We start from the raw sequence: 20,491 nt of genomic DNA, 5'->3' as shown, positions 1-20,491 counted from the left end.
CACACTAATTATAGCTGTTTTGTCTGTATACGTATTAGATGTTCAACTCTCATAAAACAAATAAAATAAAATAAACAAAATAAAGGGCATGCAGTAATGTGTTCAAGTAGCTGTCTGACACGTCATGCTAGAACAAGGGAGAGATGGACAAAATCAGGGACATATTTAAATATTACTCTCATATACTTGGAATGCTGATAAAATAACAGGTTATGCTTTCTCTGAAGGACATGAAGTTTAAAACTTAAATGACACATAGCCATCATTACTTAGTGACTGCACTTCTCAACAATTTGCCCCCCTCCAAAAAAAAAAAAAAAAAAAAAAAAAACATAAATTTTAAGAAGAACAGATCAAAGTGAGGCAAAATCACAAACATTCTGAAAAGTCAGTGATACTTTCTGGGTTAGTTCACATACCTCTCAATGTCTTTGCTCAAAAATTCTATGCAAAGATAAAAATAATGAGAGAACAGAGGCCTAAAACCAAGGACATATTTTGAATATTACTCTAATGCACTTAAGTTAATAGAACAGCAGGTTTTGCATCAACATGAATGTTCAGAAAAATAAAAAGTACAAAACTCTAATATCTGGCATTATTGACTGACAATAATCCTCAGTATTTTATCAAGAAAACCAAATGATTTATTAGAAAAGCACCAAAAATATGAAGCAGAATCAGGAACATTTTGCAATATCAAGGACAGTTGAGAGATGTGCTTCACAAAAATATATCTGTTAATCTGAGCCACTCAGCTATACAAGTTGTCAAATTCTTTGCTCAAGAAACAGGAACAAAGCCAAAAATAGTGGAGGGAAAATAGGCTAAAATCAGGGACTTTTTTTTAAATATTACTCAAATTCATTTAGAAAGTTAATAGAATATCAGGCTTTTGAATAAACATAATTTTTTAAATAAGAATTTTAATTGATTTATTTGTGTTGCATTGAATATTAACTGAACTGGAAGTTTTGACTCTGTTTTTTTCAGTTAGTTCCTCACCCACCCTTTCTGGTTTTGTTTTGGTGTTAATCTTGGTGGCTTTGAAACTGCCTGCCCCTCTTGTAAATTTGTGTTTGGATACTCCTGGGCCCATCTCATTTGCTCACTCAACTGAGTGCAGTGAGATCATATTCTGATTTCAGGCACTCCTACTGTGTACAAAGAGATCATCTGGGAAAGAAAAAAAAAATAAGCTTGTTTCCTGCCTTTCCTGTAAGTGGTCTAGACTGTTTGTAGGCATCTGAGCCCCCAAGCCATTCTGTGATGGAGGGAAGCCTTCTAGCTTAATTTTGTTTCAGAGCATCTTCTGTGGAGACATGCGTGAATGGGCGTACCTTAGTTGAAGGTTGTGTCTTAGGGCCGACAACTCAGCAAGTAAAAATCAAATGCCAATCATTAGTGGACCGGAGTTCCGCTGTGGTGACCTCTAACCGGGAAAAGCCGAAAGACACAACAACAACAACAAGTAGAGTTACCACCTGCCTCTCTTTGCGAGGGACTCTCTTTGGGCAGTTGTGTCCTGCAAAAAAAATAAGAAAATGACAAATGTCCTGAGATTTTAGGACAAAAATATTTCCCAAGCTTTCTTTAATAGTTTCATAAAACATTTATCTTGGATCTGAAACACGTAAATGTTATGTAAGCTAGCATAAGCAACTCAAATGCTACAAGAACAATCTTTTATATTAGCAAAAAAGTAAAGTTCTGTCCTTTGCACCGGCTGTGGGTATGATTTGTACTGCAATATTTCATGTTTCTATAAAAAATGTCCCACTTTGGCCATTTGAAAAGGTGGCAACCCTATTTCTTAGAACTAGCCAGTTTTCTAGTTTCAGCACTCAAATCTGTTTCTTTGAACTCAGCACTTGTTCAGAGCTCATTGTAAGCTCTAAATAAGCTACAAATTACTACAGCATTCAACTTTCCTCACTTGTCTAGAGGAAAGCAGTTTTTAGTACTTAATAAATAAGCACCAATCCAGGCATGTCTAAGTGTCAGCTCCCAGTGATTTCTCCTGTCTACCTGATGAATCTGGGCATCTTGGGGCAATGCAACAATTGCCTCATGTACACAGACAACCCTCTCCTCCTTCCACCCAACACTACAACCTGTGAGAGATGCACTTATATATCCAAACTGGAAGCAAAGCTCTCTTCACCCAAAATTGGACTAGACAGTCAAAAGGAGAAGGTAAACACTTGCACCATACCACACTCATCACATAGTCCCTCAAAACCTACACCACCAAAACACACACATAGAAATACAAAACACACAACTACATTCACGGAAGCTCTCAATAAAAACCTGCCAAGCATCAGGGACCTCCAAAGCAGAAATGCACGCAAACTCCACTCCCCAACACAAACCAAATGACACATAGCCCACAAACTCAGTGTGCCACTCAACCACAGGCCATAAGGCATAACGTACCTAACAATCTAGTCATAGGTGACTCTATAGTCAGGCACACTGATGTTTCACTCACCAGATTAAACAAGGAGAAAGTTACTGTCAGCTGCCTGTCGAGTGTGAGGATCCACCACATAACCCATGCACTCAGGTCACTCCACAACAAGTACAAATAAGACTCTGTCATTGTCCATGTTGGTGTGAATAACCTGAGATGTACCTCCCTGGACTACATGAAAAGGGACATGGAGGAGCTCTCTGATCTTGTAGCCCAGGCAGGTATGACCCTAGCCCTGAGTAGCATCCTGCCATCACCCAGAAAGATACCACAGTACAAGGACAAAATGACTGACTTCAACAATTGGCTAAGCTTCTAGTGTCATTCTAAGTGGATCCAGTACTTGTCTGCCTGGGATGACATGATCGACAGACCACGATGCTTTGACAGAGATGGCTTGCACCTGTCGCCCTTGGGATTCCGGATACTGGCTAAGGCTCTTATCACCCCTATAGTGCCTTTTTTAGGCAAAGTTCACATGACAAATTCACCACCGTAACACATACAAGCTAGCAAAATCTGAGGGTAATGCTACTCAATGCTAGAAGTCTAAACCTCAAAATGCACTCACTCAAAGCACTCATTAAAATGGAGAACATTGACATCTGTGAAGTGACAGAGACCTGGTTCAAAGCTCCAGAGAGCACCGCTGCATTACCAGGGTATAATTCATACCAAACCTTTCAGCCACCTAACCCGGAATGAAGCACTAAAGGTGGAGATGTGTCCATATTCATTAAGGATATCCACACCTCCAGGCTAGTTGCACAGCATAATGCATCCAAGATTATCCAAGTGCAACTAACGCTGGGCAAGACCGCAATCCAATTTGTAGCTTGCTACAGACACCACACCTTGTCCCAGGATTCCCACTCCTCATTTCTTGATACACTGGAAAGAATTAGGGTACAACCCAACACCCTAATAATGGGCGATTTCAACTACCCCACCATTAACTGGGAAAACTACTCATGTACCAACTCTTTTGCTCAACGTTTTCTGGAATTCATAAATTCCAATGCCTTGGATCAACTTATTTGCACCCCCACCAGGGGCAGCAATATCCTAGACCTGGTCATTACCAACATGGGCAACCGGTGTTCCATGCCAAAGGTCAATTCGTTGTTGGTCAGATCCGACCACGATCTAATCACCCTAGACATCCACATCCCGCCCTCATCCCCAATTAGGAAAACCACCGTAAAAAACTTCTCCAAAGCCAACTTCACACTTCTTAAGACAGAAGTGGCAAACCTCATGACATCCATGCAGATGGACAATAGAGATACAACTGCTGAATCCTACACCAATGCACTTTATAAGCACTCACACGAGTGCATGGATCATGCTATCCCTAATAGAACCAAGATGCTATCCTCCAAAAAAGGAAGCCAATCTGGTGGTTCTCTGCTATAAACAAACTCTACAACAGAAGAAAGAAACTGTTGCAAAAAAGAGTAAAATTCCATGACTGGAGGAACTCCCTGGTCAACCTCAGTAAGAAGCTGAGATCCCTCATAAAATCCTACAAAGTTAGTTATGAAAACAAAATTGCCACTGACTCTAAAGACAACCGCAAAGCATTCTATAGCTATGTCAAGAATTTCAATGGCAATGCTCAGATCTGCTGTGAGTTACAGCACAATGGCACTAAATATACAGAACCAACTTATACTGCCAACATCCTGGCAGATAGGTTCAGTGCTAACTTTACCCCCCCTCACCCCCTAGAGGACTCATCTCTATACTGTAAGAATGGAAAGGTCCTGTAATCACAGCTGCACAGGTAAAAAAACACACTCTCCAAAGCCAAGAACACAGCATCCATGGGACCTGACAATATCCCAGGCTGCATTCTACATGAACTACAGAATGAACTGGCACCCTACCCAATTACCATGTTCAGTCAAAGCCTCACCTCAGGCTTTGTGCCCACTGAATGGTGCACAGCAACAGTTATCCCGCTCCACAAAGGGGGAAACATGATGGACTCCGGGAACTACCACCCCATTAGTCTGATGAGCCTGGTCTGCAAGGCCATGGAATGTATCATCATGGAACTCATAAACAAAGACATTGGTAATCTCTAAACTCTGGACCCTACCCAGTTTGGGTTTGTAAAAGGCAGATCATGTCTACTAAACCTGATTGACTTCTTTGAAGCAGTCACCAAAGCCATAGATGAGGGTAAGGTGGTTCACATAGCTTATCTAGATCTCACCAAGGCTTTCAACACCATCCCCCACTCTGGAATTATAGACAAGTTCACTAAACTAGGTATAAATCCCTATGTCACAAGATGGGTTGCCAACTGGCTCATGGACAGAACCCACACTGTGAAAGTAGCAGACTCCAAATCCGACTTCAGACCACTGACAAGTGGAGTACCACAGGGTTCATTCCTGGGTCCTCTCCTGTTTGTTATTTACTTCTCTGAAGTACATGCTAACAAAGAAGGTCTTTGGCTAACGAAGTTTGTAGATGACTGCAAACTAGGAGCCATAATCGAAACTCTTAACAATGTGGACATACTACAAAAGGGCCTCACTGAGACAAATGCCTGGTGTCAAAGCCATGGCCTGAAGCTCAATGCCAAAAAGTGTATTGTCATCCCCTTTGGTAAAAACTCTGTACCCATGAACTACCACATAAGTGGTAGTCTACTTAACATCAAAAGTGTGATAAGAGACCTTGGGACACAGGTGGACAGTAGTCTCTCTTTTGATAATCACATAGCCACAGTGGTCAGGAAATCCTTCTATGTGGCTCATCTGATCACAAAAGTTTTCTCATCCAGAAAAAAAGAGGTCATTGTTCCCCCCTACTCATGACTCATTAGACCCATTATAGAGTACAATGCTCCTTTTGGTATGTACCTCACAAGACATCTACAACAACTGGAAAGGACACAGAAATACCTCACAAAGAGGATTATTGGCCTCAAACAGATGCCCTGTGCAGACTGTCTCAAATAAAATCCAGCTTTACTCCATCGCATATCGCCTACTCAGAGGTGATCTCTGCCTGACATACAAAGTTATGTCAAACCCAGAGCTGTTGGACATGCTCCACTTAAAGAAATCCCAATCCCTCCGACCTACATGCTCTAGTGACCTAAACCTTGTCACCACAATAAACAGAACATGCTGGAGGGATAGATTCCTGTCCCAGAGACTTCCCATACTCTGGAACAGACTACCTATCTATGTTAAACAGAGCTATGAACCTATGAACCTAAGAAATATGAGGCATCGCTGTTTGTTACTGACAGACTGTACGTCACAGTTATTTACCAAAAGATCACAAAAGATCAAAAGTTTTATGAGGGGCAGACCAAACGAGAGAGAGAGAGAGAGTGTGTGACAAAATCAGAGAGAGTTAAGGAATGCTGAATTTTCAGCTACCCATACTATCTGGTTACCTGCTAGGAAAAAGAAAACTGAGCTTGCAACTCAGACCATCCTTGCGTGCTGCTTTCTGGTCATTAGACATTCACAATTTCCAGTCTTTTGGCTGAATTCCATCCATGACCTACACAACAGATTCTGATTTGTTGTGTAGATCATGGGTTGGACTGAGCCAAAGCCTCAGAAATTATGGGATTTTAAATTGAGGCACTGTAATAGCAGTGGGTTTTTTTCTCTTTCTATATTAGGAAAGAAATAAATACATGTAAGCCAAAGAATCACCCCTGACCAAATAGCAAACTATATGACCACTTAAATGGCTAATGAGTAATGCCAGCCATGAATGTAGGTTACTGTAATGAAGAAGATATTTATAATAACATGTACACTGAGAAAGCTCATGGGGGCATAGGAAGGTTAGTATCTTTTACAAATCAGTGAAAGTGCATGGCATATGTCCATGTTTATACCCATGTTTCTAGTCCAGCTTTCATATGCATTTCTCAAAACACATGGGCAGCATCTAACAGTTGGCACTTCTAAATATCCAACATGTAGAAGAAATGGATCAGGGAAGCAAATCTGTAGGAAACAAAAATTAAAATTAAAATGATAATGATAATATCGGAAGCAACAGTAAACTGTATGATAGCTGGTAGTTGTATAGGAACAGTTCATGATGCATGAGGATTTCTTTGGAGACTTTGGTAGAGCAAGCTGGGAAAACATGTAGTCTGTTTGTAAAAGAATATTGTGCAATAGTTAGCCATACTTTAGGAAGGGTATGGTAACTAAGAGTTTGCTGAGCAGCTCAAATATTTTTACAGGCTGAGCTACTGAATGACTTTGCTACTGAATACAGAGTTAGTTTGTTACAGGAATTTTATGGAACATAAATGGTGACATTTTAATGTTCCTGATGGATTACCTCCTGTTGATCAATAGTATAGAGATACAGACCACTTAACAAAGACCTATAATGGGATGCCTACTATAAAAAGTTGACATACAACCACTCATGAGCAAACTGTAATAGTCAAACTCATTAAACAACCCACTCGATGAAATTAAGGGTGACAATATGAGCAAAGCATGTTACTAATTTTATGGCTGCACAATCACCATCACCCATCAGCATCATAGCGGACTCATCTAATTCCTGTTTCTGATCCTTGAACTAGCACCCTTCAACTCTAAGTTGAGGAGCAAAAAGTAACCTATCTCTAAGTTTCTAGTGCCAGGAGGGAAATTGTGCGCTTCTCAACTCAAGAAGCAAAAAAAAAGGTATTCTGCTTTAAAACTGTAACAAACCACCTGCTATATTTATAACAACCAATTTGCTTCAAGTTATATCACATAGGAACCACTGAAGAAAGTGCTTTGCTTCAGTCCTGACCATAAAAAATAATATTTCTGCAACACCATTCTGAATTAATGCACTACAGACTGACCAGCTTCTGCCATTATGCCCCCTAATACCTTGCACCCAGGCCAACTATCTTCTTTGGCCCACTCTAGCTATATTTCTGACAACCACAGGTAAAAGAAAAGTCATTTTCAATAGTGAAGAACTGCTTGTACTACTGCAGTCTTACAGCATGCCTGTCTAACACAAGAACATTTCTGGACCAATGAAGTTAGGGAGTTGAGATCTGAGATATCAGATTCAGTGAGTCTCTGCATCATAACAGGGTCATCTGTGGAGATCTGCATAAGGTAGGTATCCCAAAACATGTACATTCTTTGCATTTCACAGCTTCTGATCCATAGCTTGATCCTGAAATTCAGTAGCTGCAATGAAAAAGATAGGGGTGGAATGAGCATTGGATGTTTGCCTTTGAACATTATACTGTGCACCATATATAGCTCCCATGTAAGATAACAATGTTCTCATCCTATTAGGTTTATATAGTCACTGACACTCTGGCTGCATGGTTTTAAGTGACTAAAAGGCCAAGCAGCTTAGCTACTGTCATTACTCATAGAGATTTTTCATCCTCTTAGTGTGACACATTTTTTAATCATTTAGGGTATCATAATAAAGTGTTCAAATTCTCAAAACTCCTTGATAGTGCACTATAATATCTTGATCAATCACATTGATTTGCATTAGGCTACTTTTTTATTTGAAACATGACAAGGTCATATCCATTGTGATGACTTTATAATCTTTTCAGTATGAGCTGGATCCTGGACTAATTAAGCTTGAAAAACTTGGCTAGTTTCCCTGATATCATTTAGAAAAATGAATGAACAAGCATAGGAATCTGTCCATTTCAAATCCTTCTACCAGGAGTGTTGAAGAAAAAATAAAAATAGAGAAAATTAGTGGTCTTGAAACTTTGTTGATAAGGTCAGTCACAATAATTCCCCAAAATCATAAGAAACAGGTAATGTTCCAAAGCAACAAGCCTTTATTCATCACAGACCTTTTTTAGTTTATTGATAGTCTTACCCACATAAAATGCAGGGCAGTCATAACTTTTTCAGTATTACAGTTACCCACTGCTGAAGTTTTCACCATCTTTTTAAGACAGGGGCACTCAAATGAGTCACACTCCATTAAGTACTCATAGAAAGTACAGTTAGGTAGCCCACAAATTTTAGTATGCATGTCATCCTGGTATTTTTCTTTTTCTTTTCCACAGATATGTATGCTTCTGCTTTTTATATAGAAAAGTAAGATATTTTCCTAAAACCCTTACAAGCTGCTGATTGTCAGTGAAGATGGCCCAGTTCTCCTTAATAATGACTTTAATTGTGCTGAAATCACAGATATAAGTTAGAATGCAACTGCCCTTACTTTTCTTTTCTTTAGGGTTAGGATGGCCTTGTTGCATAATTCTAACAAAAGGCCTATTGTATATGGGTCATTGTTAATTTTAGAATCCCTAAAGGGATCAAGGATCATATGTAATATGTCTGATTCATATCCTCTCGTTAAGAAAAGATCATTCATAGTTTTGAGAAAAGAGGCCAAATCTGTGGTAATGCATGTTGATCTGTAGCCTTGTGATTTTATTACATTGTGCTTAGTTTTTACTGGATGCATACTGTCTCTGTGAAGTAAGTAGTTCACTCTTGTTGGTTTCCTGTATAAGTTAATAATTAATTTTCCTCTGTCTGTATCAATACTTACAGTCATATCAAGGAACTGCACTAACTCAGAGCTGATGGTAGTGGTAAATTTCAGGAAGGAGGTGGAGTTACTGATGCAGTGGTTAAACTCGGTAAGTTTAGATTTCTCACCTTGCCAGACTATGAATACATCATCAATAAAGTGAAAGTAGCTGATTATAAATCTCAGGTATTCACTTTGCAGTACAAATTCCTCCTCACACTTGCCTAAGGCTACATTGGCCAAGGTAGGGGGCGTAGCCACACCCATAGCTGTCCCTCTTGTCTGTTTGTAAGCCTGGCCATTGAAACTGCAAAAAATGTAACTCATCACAAAGTTTATTAGTTTTCCCAAGCATTCGGTTTGCCCTAGTGTAGCATTGTTATTTCTGCTATAAGCCTCTGTAGCTGCTTCAATAAAGTACATGTGTGGTAGCACAGTGTATAGGGCTTCAACATCAATAGTCACCAATTTGTTTTGTTTATTCACATACACTTCTTTTGTTTTCCTTAAAAAAATTAAATGAATCTGAAATAAGTGATGAGTTATTTTTAGCAATAGGCTTCAGAATAAAATCTAACTATATGGCAGTGGCCTCTGATATGGAACCTTCACTCGCAATAACAGGTCTGTGAGGTAGATCTTCCTTATTCTTATGAGGTTTGGGAATCCTGAGAAAGCAAATTAACTTGGGGTGAGGAGTGTTCAAATACTCAAAAAAGTTATCATTAATAAGTTTTTCATTAAGCATTGTGGTTAACTTATCTTTCCATTCTAATATGCAGTTTTAACCTCAAAGGAATGCTTAGAATAAAACACAGGTGTGTTCAGCATGTTGTCTATTTTCATTATATAATTGTCAATATCTGTAACTAGTATGCCCCCACCCTTGTCAGCCTTCATAACACACCTAGTGCTATCATTGCTTAATTTTTTTAAGTGCTAATATTTCATCCTTTCTAATATTATAAAACTTAAGTTTGGTGTGTTTTTGAGAGGCTATTTTAGGTTGAGCTTGCATTTTGTCTCAAAGGTTGCAAGTGTGGGCTGCATTGGGGGCAAAAACTACTGTGGCTTTTAAGTTTTTCTTCGATGGGTTTATCTTCTTCCATGTAATTTTTGTTGTGAAAGACAAGTTTCAAATTCAGCTTCCTCACATACATTTTTGAAATCAGTGATGGCCTGTGTCTCATCTCTCCCTCCTTACGGTATGAATGTAAGTCCTCTGTTAAGTACTTTTTCTTCAAGTGCTGTGAGTGTTTTTTTTTGAATGATTCCAGACCTGGGAGTTAATTCCATCTACAGACTTATGGCCCTGATTGCTAGAAGTTGTTTTTCCCCAAGTACCTCGACTCTCTGTCCACTGCTTCCTTCTCCAGTTGTTCGGGTCCTCCCTCCATGTGTTCAGATGGTAGCTTGCTTCTTCTCTCTGGAACCTTGGTGGGCTGTATCTCTGGCTAAAGTTGTAATTGCTGTGATGATGATTCCTGTTCATATGTACTGGGCTCTGGTGATATGAGCCCTGGTAATTGTATTGGGGCTGTATAGGATTCTGGTGTTCTTTCATGTCTGTCCATAAGGCCTGAGGGGTACTGGATGCCATCGGTCAGTCTTCCATTAGTCTGTCCCTCATTTGCCTGTCTGGTCCTGTGGGTGTGTTCACATTGTGAAAAAACTGTTCATTACTACCACCAGCATTACCAGCCTGAACATTCAGATTATTGTTGGAATTACTGGCATCATAATTATTGTAGTTAGTATTATTGGTGATAGCTGTAGGTGTCTGTGTTATCATGTTGCTGGCTTTCCTGTTAAAACATCTCCTGTAGTTCTGCCTTCCATTTCCACCTGCCCTTCTTTATCATTGCTGCATGAGATGCTGTGGATCATCATTAACATTTGATCTCTGTTCATTTTCTGAATCTTTTTCTCTTCGATGGACTTCTGATAATTGTAAGCCTTCTCTGTCACATTCTGGAATTTCTGTTCACAACCTGCCTCCTGCTTATATTCACTCTCAAGATTCTCAGTCATTTCCTTTGAGGTGTCCTATTTGTTTTTGTTGTGTTTGATAAGCACGTCTATTAATTTGAGACTAGCTTCCTCAATAATGTCAGTCCATTTCTGTACTAGTTCTTCATATACATTGTTCAACATTAACTTTTTATTAAGTGTCAATCCCCTAGATAATCTTTTATCTTTACTCTATTCCAAATATATTTGCTCCCAAAAAGACCTTTAAGCAGTTTAAGTTGCTTTTGTAACTTTGCAAAACTATCAGAGTTTATACTCACATTATTACCTTGTGGGTTGTCATTTGTAGCAATGCTGGGGTGCTGACCTTTGTTGTCCCATACTGGTATAGTCATTAGGTCTCAAAGCTGCATATTCTTCATGCTGAGAAGAACTAATAAAGTGGATTTCTAATACCAGAATAAATCCTTGGGCACAAAACCAAAGATCACAAATATGAAAAATGAAAGAACAAGCATAGGAATCTGTCTAGTTCCAACTTCTCCACCACAAATGCTGAGGAGAAAAATAAAAACAGAGAAACTTAAGTCTTGTTTTACAATGGGGGCAGTTGTATCTGATTACTAACAGGCTTTTGTCAAATCTGCACTCTGGAAGCCTTATTCTGATACTCTTCATTTGAGAAGTTATTGCCCAGTTCTGAAATTTTTCTTTTTAAGCAAGATAATATAGAAATATATGTATTTAATGCTACATTCATATCTTGCAGCACATGGATACATACGACTGTGGTTTTAAATCTTGACTCCATACTGACACTGCCCTATTGAGAATAGTCAATGAATTTGTGATGGTGAGGGATTGCAGATCTTATCCAGTTTGGTCCTCATTGATGTCTTGGCAGGATCTGATATTTTGTATTATGATATCTTTTACTGACAACTGTGTACTCATTGTGGCATTACGTCTATGGTGCCCAAGGTGGTAGTTTCTTACCTTTTGGGTTGCAATCACTGAGTATTATCAGGTACCAGTTACCCTGATAATCATTTATGTGAGTACAGCCTGCCACAGGACTCTTCCCTTTCCATTTTTCTTCAGTGTATATGGTTAGCATTTAAAGATGTCATTAAAGCTATCATTAAAGTTGGAGATATTTGGATATATTGTGAATAGATAATATTAAAATTAATTAATGCTAATGGTCAGAAGAGAAAAACAACGTGCACTGTGGAAAAAGTATGTGACAGTGGAAGAAAAAAAATAGTACTGTACAATAAAAATGTAAATAAAATAAAAGTAAGAAAATACAAAGACAAATGTAAAAAAATGAGAGAGCAGAGAAGGGAAAGAGTAAGAAAAGATTAATTTAATTCAATTGGTAAAGGTTTACAGATTATTATATTTCAGTTATTATTTTATTATTTTTTATTTTTATTTAAACACTGTTTCAACAACTTCTGGCATAGAGAATATCGCCTAAAAAGCTAATGCTACTATATTATTCTGTGGTTAAATAACATTATAAAGGCTGATTAGACCACACACTATATTCAACATCCTGTTTCTTTCAATATGTTGTTTACATTTGTCATAAACTGCCAGCAGTGGGCCTTCTCACATGTTTTCTTTGTTTAATTAATTTCTGATGTCATATGCTCTTACAAATATTTACTCATTACATGTCATTGATAATACGTGTATTTAAACATACACGTGGATTCTGATTAAAGCTAATCTTCCTGCCAGGTGAAATATTACAGTTTGTTTAATATCTCTTCATTAAATACTTTGTTCTAATCAGGACAAACCATGTTGTATTGCCATGTGAATAAAGGTATAGACTGCCAAGTAGGGAATGAGTAATATCCATCATACCTATTATGAATTTAAATAATCAGTTTTATTTGAAAAGTGTATTATTATTTTATTTTGTGTTTTAACTAAGGTTATTATTTTCTTGGATTTATTTTGCAGATTTACATGGCCACTACTATCAGGAGTTGCTTTGATTAAGTGCCTAATCAAGTTCATTACCTATTTTTAACACTATGACAGATCATCCATTAGTCTCCTTTCACTTTTGCTCATGAGGATTATACAGGCAATAAGCTAAGCAAGGTAGAACAAGCATCCCTTTCTTCTACAATTGATACCAAACCATCCTGTGAAATCCTGAAGTATTTCCAAGAGGTATATACCCTCCATCATGTCTTATGTCTCCCCTGGGAATGTAAGATCACTTCACAGTGGCTGTTGGAGACATTTAATTTAATATCCCATGTAAAATCATTCAATAGTCATAATTCAATATGAATAATAATGCACCATCATCATAATCAGTCCCCCTTTTCCCATTTTCTACATGGGGTCAGGTGCCATGTTAACTGTCGCCATGTCTCAATTCAATGCCACACTCTTGCCTTCTTTAACACTCATGCCTGACTGTCACAGATCCTCTCTCACACAATCCACCCACCTCATTGCTGGATGCCTTCATTTCCTTTAAATTTCTTCTTGTCTGTCCCAAATCTTCTTCACCAAATTGGATTTTGCTTTTCTGCACATGTGCCCAAACCACCATAATCTGTTCTCTTTGATGCAATTGGAACTACTTTGGCTTCTGCTCTCATGTCCTCTTTTCTTCATCTGTCCCAGAGTGTGAATCCTACCACCCTTCTCAGGGACTTCATTTCCATTACCTCCAACTTTCTCATCAGCTCTGCCTTTACTGCCCAGGATTCTGTATCATATAGTAGTACTGAATGTATCACTGCAGTTTACTTATTTTTCAGCTTTTTTGGCATTCTTCTGTCATATACTTCATCTGCTACTCTATGCCAGTTGGCTGCAGCCCCACTGATTCTAGCTTTGACATCTTCAATCAGACCTCCCTTCTCCTCAGCCACTCCTCCCAGACACTTGAAGCTATTAACCTGTTCCACTATCTTCCCTTACATCTCAATTTTCAGCTTCTTCTGATTTCCCCAGTTTGTTGCCATTACTACTGTCTTATCTATACTTAGTTTCATCCCATGTGCCTTCAATTTTGCATTCCATTGCCCTACTCCTTGTTAAACTTCTTGCTCATAGTCTGCCTGTAATGCTACATCATCTGCATGCAGCAACATTGTTGATCTGTCCCCTCTGACCTGTTTGCTAATGTAGACCATCATCAGTATGAACAGCAGCAGACTCAGAGATGAACCCTGGTGCATACCCACTCCCACTGGGAACCCCTCCATAAGACCGAACACTATTCATACTTGAGTCAATGGGTCCTTGTACATAGCTTGCACTAATTCTACCAATATTTCTGGGACTTTGAACTACTGCAGTACTGCCCAAATCAGCTTTCTTGGGGCCTTGTCATATGCTTTCACCAAGTCTAGCAATATCCAGTTACACTCCTTCCTTATCTCTAGCTTCTTCTCAACTATCTGTCTCACTGCAAACATCAGATCTGATGCGCTGCATCCTGATCTTAATCCAAATTGCTCGCCTTCCATCTTACTTTCTACTACCCTGCATATCAATTTATCAGTCATCCTCTCCAGAACTTTCATGCAATGTGAGAGGAGTCTGAATCCGCTGTACTGCCCACAGTTGTGGATGCCCCCTTTGTTCTTGTAAAATAACGACATGAATAGTAATTACTACATATTCATTTAGAGTTTAGTAATAATCATTCATGCTTTCTGTTAAATGTGCTTCCTACAATACTGTTTGTAAGGGACCACAAGTCCAATTAATAGCCTTTATATCAGATTAACACCTTAACTGAATGTCTAAGATTTACCATGGCCTCATCTAGTAAAAGAGTGGAATACCTCGATCTATATATAGAGAGACTACATAATGTTTCTATAAATACAGGGGTATTTAGAAAACCCTGTCATAGGAATTCTTTATTATCTAGACAAAGTATGCACCCAAACTATGTCTTTAGAAACTTAATAAAAGGACAAGGGATGAGAGCCTCAAGGCTGAACCCCACAGAAGAAGGCTTCAAGAATTAAATTGTTGGCTTAGAAAAGAGGGTGACAAAGAAGGGCTACCACACCAACAAAATCAAGAAAAATTTAAGTGATGTCACTAGTCTTAGGGATAGTAGGGCCCAACCATACTATGGACCATAACAGAAAAACACTGTAGAGTCTGTCAATACCTCAGTAAATAAACAATTGAAAATTCCTTTGTTTTCTACATGTGATAACAAAGAACTGAGGGAAGTGTTTATGAAGAACTGGTCCATACTTACAGTAGACTCTGATATAAATAGTCTGCTAGGCACAAAACCCAGTTTCTTGTATAAAAATAAAAATTTAAAAAGACTGCTTTGTCATGAAAAAATGCAGAAACACATAAAGATAAAGAATACAGTACTCAGCCCTGTGGTAAATGCAACTTTTGTTCATATATTAATGCCAGTAATAAATTTGTACATCCAAATACAGGTCAAGAATTCATATTTACTTCAGCAGCTACTTGCTTGACATCTCATGTGGTCTACTTAGCAGATTGCCAATGTTGCCACTTATTCTATGTTGGTAAAACCAACAGAGTTTTTAAAGATCATATAAGGGAACATCTTTATAATATTCGTACTAAAGGTGAGCATAATGTTCTGTCCAAACATGTTATGCAAGAAGGGGAGACACACAAATTTAAATTCAGAGTTATAGAGGTTATTGTACCAAGTATTAGAGAAGGTGACATCAGAAATTTTACTGAAAATAGAGAGGCATGATGGATAATAGCCTTTAGAGCAGACAAAGGAAGAGGACTCAATGAAAGAGCCTCTATTAAACCTTACCTAAAGAACAGGAAGATGAAAAAGTGAAGTCAGAAACTCACATTATTTGATTTCTGACCTCTATTGTTGTATTATGGCTATATTATAAGTCAGTGCAAGTTATATGTGTTATAGCTGTGTTTTGAGCAAGCTGTTGCTCTGCATTTATTATTTTATTTCTGTATAAATCAGTGCATGCTATATGCGCTATATTTGTGCTGTATAACTTTTATACATTTTATATTGAGCAAGTTGTTACTGTGTTTTTATCATTTTACTTCTGCATTTTTACCTTTGCTTTTATTTTTGCATTTTTGTATAAATATTTAAATTAGACACATGACCATGTAAGAAGTGTTCTGATTGGTAATGCCACATTTTGAAATATTTGAAGGTAGTATATAAGGAAAGGAAAGGTGTGTTTGTTCTTGAAGGTCTGAGGAAGCTATCTAGTGAAAGCGCTTACCGTTTTTATGTCACTCAAATAAATGAACTGTGAGTTGTGAATTTTACACAGACTGGACTTGTTGTTACTTCGATAAATCCTTCTGTTTGAAGAATATATGCTATTTGAATTTTTTAGCCAAAAGCCTGGTTGCCTCATTATAATCCTGAGTCTTGGTTTAAAATGTAAAGTGTTTATTGCTCTATGACTTCCTAGCAGCTGCACAGTTCTGGAAGATATGCATTTTTCACAGAGAGGTGCTAAAAATGCTTGTACTTTCTGACAATAGGGGTAGCTTGGGAACTAAAGTCAGGTGACAAAATGTGATGTCATCCAAGCTAACCAGGGAGTAATAGCTGATATTAACTTAAGAACTCTCCCTGATAAAGACTGGGCATTTTTCATCTTGTCTTGGACCCAGAAACATCCATCATCAGCACCATCTGCACTTGCCTTACTGATAGTAAGTAACTAGGGAAAAGTAATTTCTCTTAGCTATAGACAGGAATATAGTAATTATTAGTTTAGATGTTTTCAGTATTTATTAGAGACTGTCCTGCAATGCTGTTTTAAAATATTTCCTGTGATTCTGAACTCTGAAGGAACTGCACTGTTTGAGTATTGTCTTGTTCTTTTATTATTTATTATTAAATATATTTAAATCTATCTTTGTGGCTGATATTTGTGAGATATATTTAAGCTCTTAGTGTACTTGCATATATATTTGGTGACACTGTACAGGCCACTCCTAAATAGTTTGGCTCTTGGTCACACTTACCATTTGGATAATAGTAACATTACACAGCAGGATCGGACACCCTTTTTAAGGGCCTTTTAGTAGCTGATAAGTAGTGGTTATTGGCAGTGATAACTATCTTATAGCCTGGACAGAAGGGGACATAACCAGTAAACCTGTCCCAGCCTTCCCCAGGAGTGTCAGTGTGTTTATATATAAATGAAATCACAAAGTGTGTGTGTGTGTCAGCTACTTGGGCAGGGACATGAAGCACTGGTTGGACAGAGAGAGTGCTGGAGGTTTCGGCTTTACCACTCAACTGAACTCAATCTTAACCCTATAGCTGTGCCAGAGTGGAGAGTCTTATTGGGGATCTGGAGAAAGAGGGAGAAACCAGCCCCATACTGGCTGTGATCTCTGTGTGCTCTTAATGGAAATTGTACTTTTCTGTGAGTGTGTACTTGTAATCCTCCCAATGTGTACGTCTGTCACTGGTGCTAGTGTTGAGGATTGAGGTTCCTTTATTACTGGGCCATTGCAGGGGCATCACATTTTAATTGGTTAGCAGTTGTGGTATATCCACAGCACATATTAATTGGTTGACTGTGGTCAGATAGCCATGTCACATATTAATTGGCTTGTAGTGGTGTGGATATTGAATTCCTGTAGCATGTGTACAGTGGTCAGTGAAGGTGTTTGTACTCTCAGTCAGCCATGTAGTGAACATTCAGACTTCATCTCACAATTGTTTTATTTTTTTTTGTTAGCTTAGTTAGTCAGGGAGAGCAGGCAAACATGTCAGCAGAGGAGTATGACAAGCTGGACGCTGGCAAGGAGCCAGTTGGCTGAGATGTGCCAGACTAAAGGACTGGTGCATGTCAACTAACTAAAGCAGACATGATTGCAGCTTTAGTCACAGATACATCACATAATAGCAACCAGGAGGACAATTAGACTGGGTATGGAGATGTACAACTCAGAAAATGTACAGCTCAACCTTTCCACAGAGGATTTAAATATTCATCTGGAGTTAAATAGATTTGAGCTAGAGGCCAAGCGTTTGGAAATAGAGGCAGCAGAGAGCTTGAGATGCTTGGAGGCCAAGGAAAATGAGAAACGGCGGTGCCTGAAAGATGAGAAAAATGAGAGGCAGAGGCAACATGAAAAGGAGATGCTGACTCTTCGCCAGAGTCATGGAGGTAATGAGGAAGGGAGTACCCAAACCGCAGAAGCAACAAAGATCAGTAAATTTCTTCCACAATTTACAGAGGGGGATAATTTTGATAGTTTCATTCATATGTTTGAAAGGGTATATAAACAGAGTCTATATTAGATCACAGACTCCTTAAAAAAGCGAACAGTGATTAATCAACCGTATGTAAGCGAAAGCTTACAATTTTGAACTGTCAGAACAGTGAATTTTTCCTAAGGTAAAAAAATCACACAACACAAGCACACCAAACAAACAGCAATCCACACACATACACCTAAATTCTTACACCTAACCCTACACTAAACTATACACGCACCACTAACTATCCACTTACCTTAACCCATACCCTAACTCTAAGGTCCATCACTATCACACACTCACCTCACCCGCTCCCTAACCCTAACTCACCTAACCCCCCCTAACCTTCACATCCACACAATCGCACACATACCTAACCCTAACTCACCTAATCCACCCTAACCCTCACGTCCACACAATCACACACTTACCTGAACCCGACCCATAACTTTCCACCACAGCGCTGAAAATACTGAAGCAACAGAAACGGACAACCAAATTCTTTCCCTAGGAAAAAATTTGGTTTTCTGTTGCTTCGATATTTTAAGCTTTTGCTGCATAGGGTTCGATATTAGAACATTCGAAGGTCTGAAACCTCGATGTTCTAATATACACCCTATAAACAGTATAATGTTGACCAAGGACTCTGGGTATGGTTCCTAACCCCTTTACCCCATGGTAAAGCTGTAACTACCATTTCTAAACTGTATGATACTGATTGTTTAAATTAGAATATTGTAAAAAAACTGTCAGCTAGAATGTTTTAAGTTAACACCTGAGACTTATAGGAAAAAGTTTTGTGAGCATAAATGCAAGGCAGATGAAAGTGTGTGTGAATATGTTGCTGAACTAAGCACTTATTTTCATAGGTGCGTGAGCGGATGTCAGGTCACCACTTTTGAAGGACTGGCAGACCTTTTGGTGAGGGAACAAGCCCTTAGCACTTTGCCTGAGGACATGAGAATCTGGTTAGCTGATAGACAATGCACTACTGCAGATGAGTTGGAGAAGAAGGGAGACCTATACCTAGCAAGCAGACCATCACTGCACAGGATAGGGACACCCAGTGCTGCTCATGGTTCTAAGGGAAACCATGGTAGGCAGCCCAGACTGCCCCAACAGAGTCTGCAAGTAGCAGAGGAAGCCAATAGTCCAGGTACACATCCAAGACCAAGGGTTAAATGCTTTAAATGCAACCAGTGGGGCCATGTAGCATATAGATGTCCATGGAGGCAAGGTGAAGAATTTTGGTGGGAGAGACAGTAAGTGAGAATGACAAAATGCCAACAGTAGGTTGTCTCGAGACAACAGGAGTACCAAACTACCACAACAGGTTATATCCTATCTTGGTGAATGGGAAAGAGGCCATGGTTAAGAGAGACACAGCCTCTGACCTAACCATTGTGAAGCCAGCAATGGTTACAGAGGAACACTACTTGCTTGGACAGTCTACACCAGTCAGAGCTTTAGGAGGGACCCCATTCCAAATACCTTTGGCTAGGCTGCACCTTGACTAGAATGGTGAAAAGGGAAGTCAGCAAGTAGGTGTGTTTGAGGATATCCCTGCAGATGTCCTGCCAGGGAATGATTTTAATAATGCAATACCGTGTGTGCATGCAGTTACACACAGTCAGGCATGGAGACAAGCATGTGTGTCTGGTAGCATGGAGTAGACCCATACAAGCCACACACTTGCAGCCAGGACTGGTGAGGTGGTTACTTCAGCAAAGGAGCTACCCTGTAGCAGTGAGACTGAAGGTGAGCCACAGCTGCTTGTGGGTACTAATGATCCCTTGGACAGAGTGGCTACAAAGCCAGAGGTGAGTAGTAGTACCCAAGCTGACAATGAGGCACTGCTGTCAGAGGATGCTAGACTTCCTGTGGAAGGGGAGCTGGGAAGGATTACAAAGGGAGAGTTGATCAGACCCTACATTGCAAGGCATGATTATCAAGAGAAGGGGGAATCTGTATGCTGGGACAAAGGGTTACTGTGTAGAGAGTGGACTCCAGAGAGAGGGCTAGAGGGTGAGAGAATACAGCCATTGGTGGTGCCAAGAGACTACAATCTGGCACTTCTAGCCATAGCCCATGATATTCCCTTTGCAGGTCATATGGGCATAAGACACACAAAGAGATATATTATGCAGAGCGTTTATTGGCCTGGGATTTCCAGAGCTTTAACAGTGTACTGCAGGACTTGTGAGCAGTGCCAAAAGGTAGGCAAGGCAGGAGACAAGGTGAAAGCTCCT

The sequence above is a fragment of the Protopterus annectens genome, chromosome 11.part0 (assembly GCF_019279795.1).
Source record: "Protopterus annectens isolate FY-2018-M chromosome 11.part0, PAN1.0, whole genome shotgun sequence".
NCBI classification, from domain to species: domain Eukaryota; kingdom Metazoa; phylum Chordata; order Ceratodontiformes; family Protopteridae; genus Protopterus; species Protopterus annectens.
The sequence above is the reverse complement of the archived record's forward strand: the minus strand, read 5'-3'. Positions refer to the sequence as shown.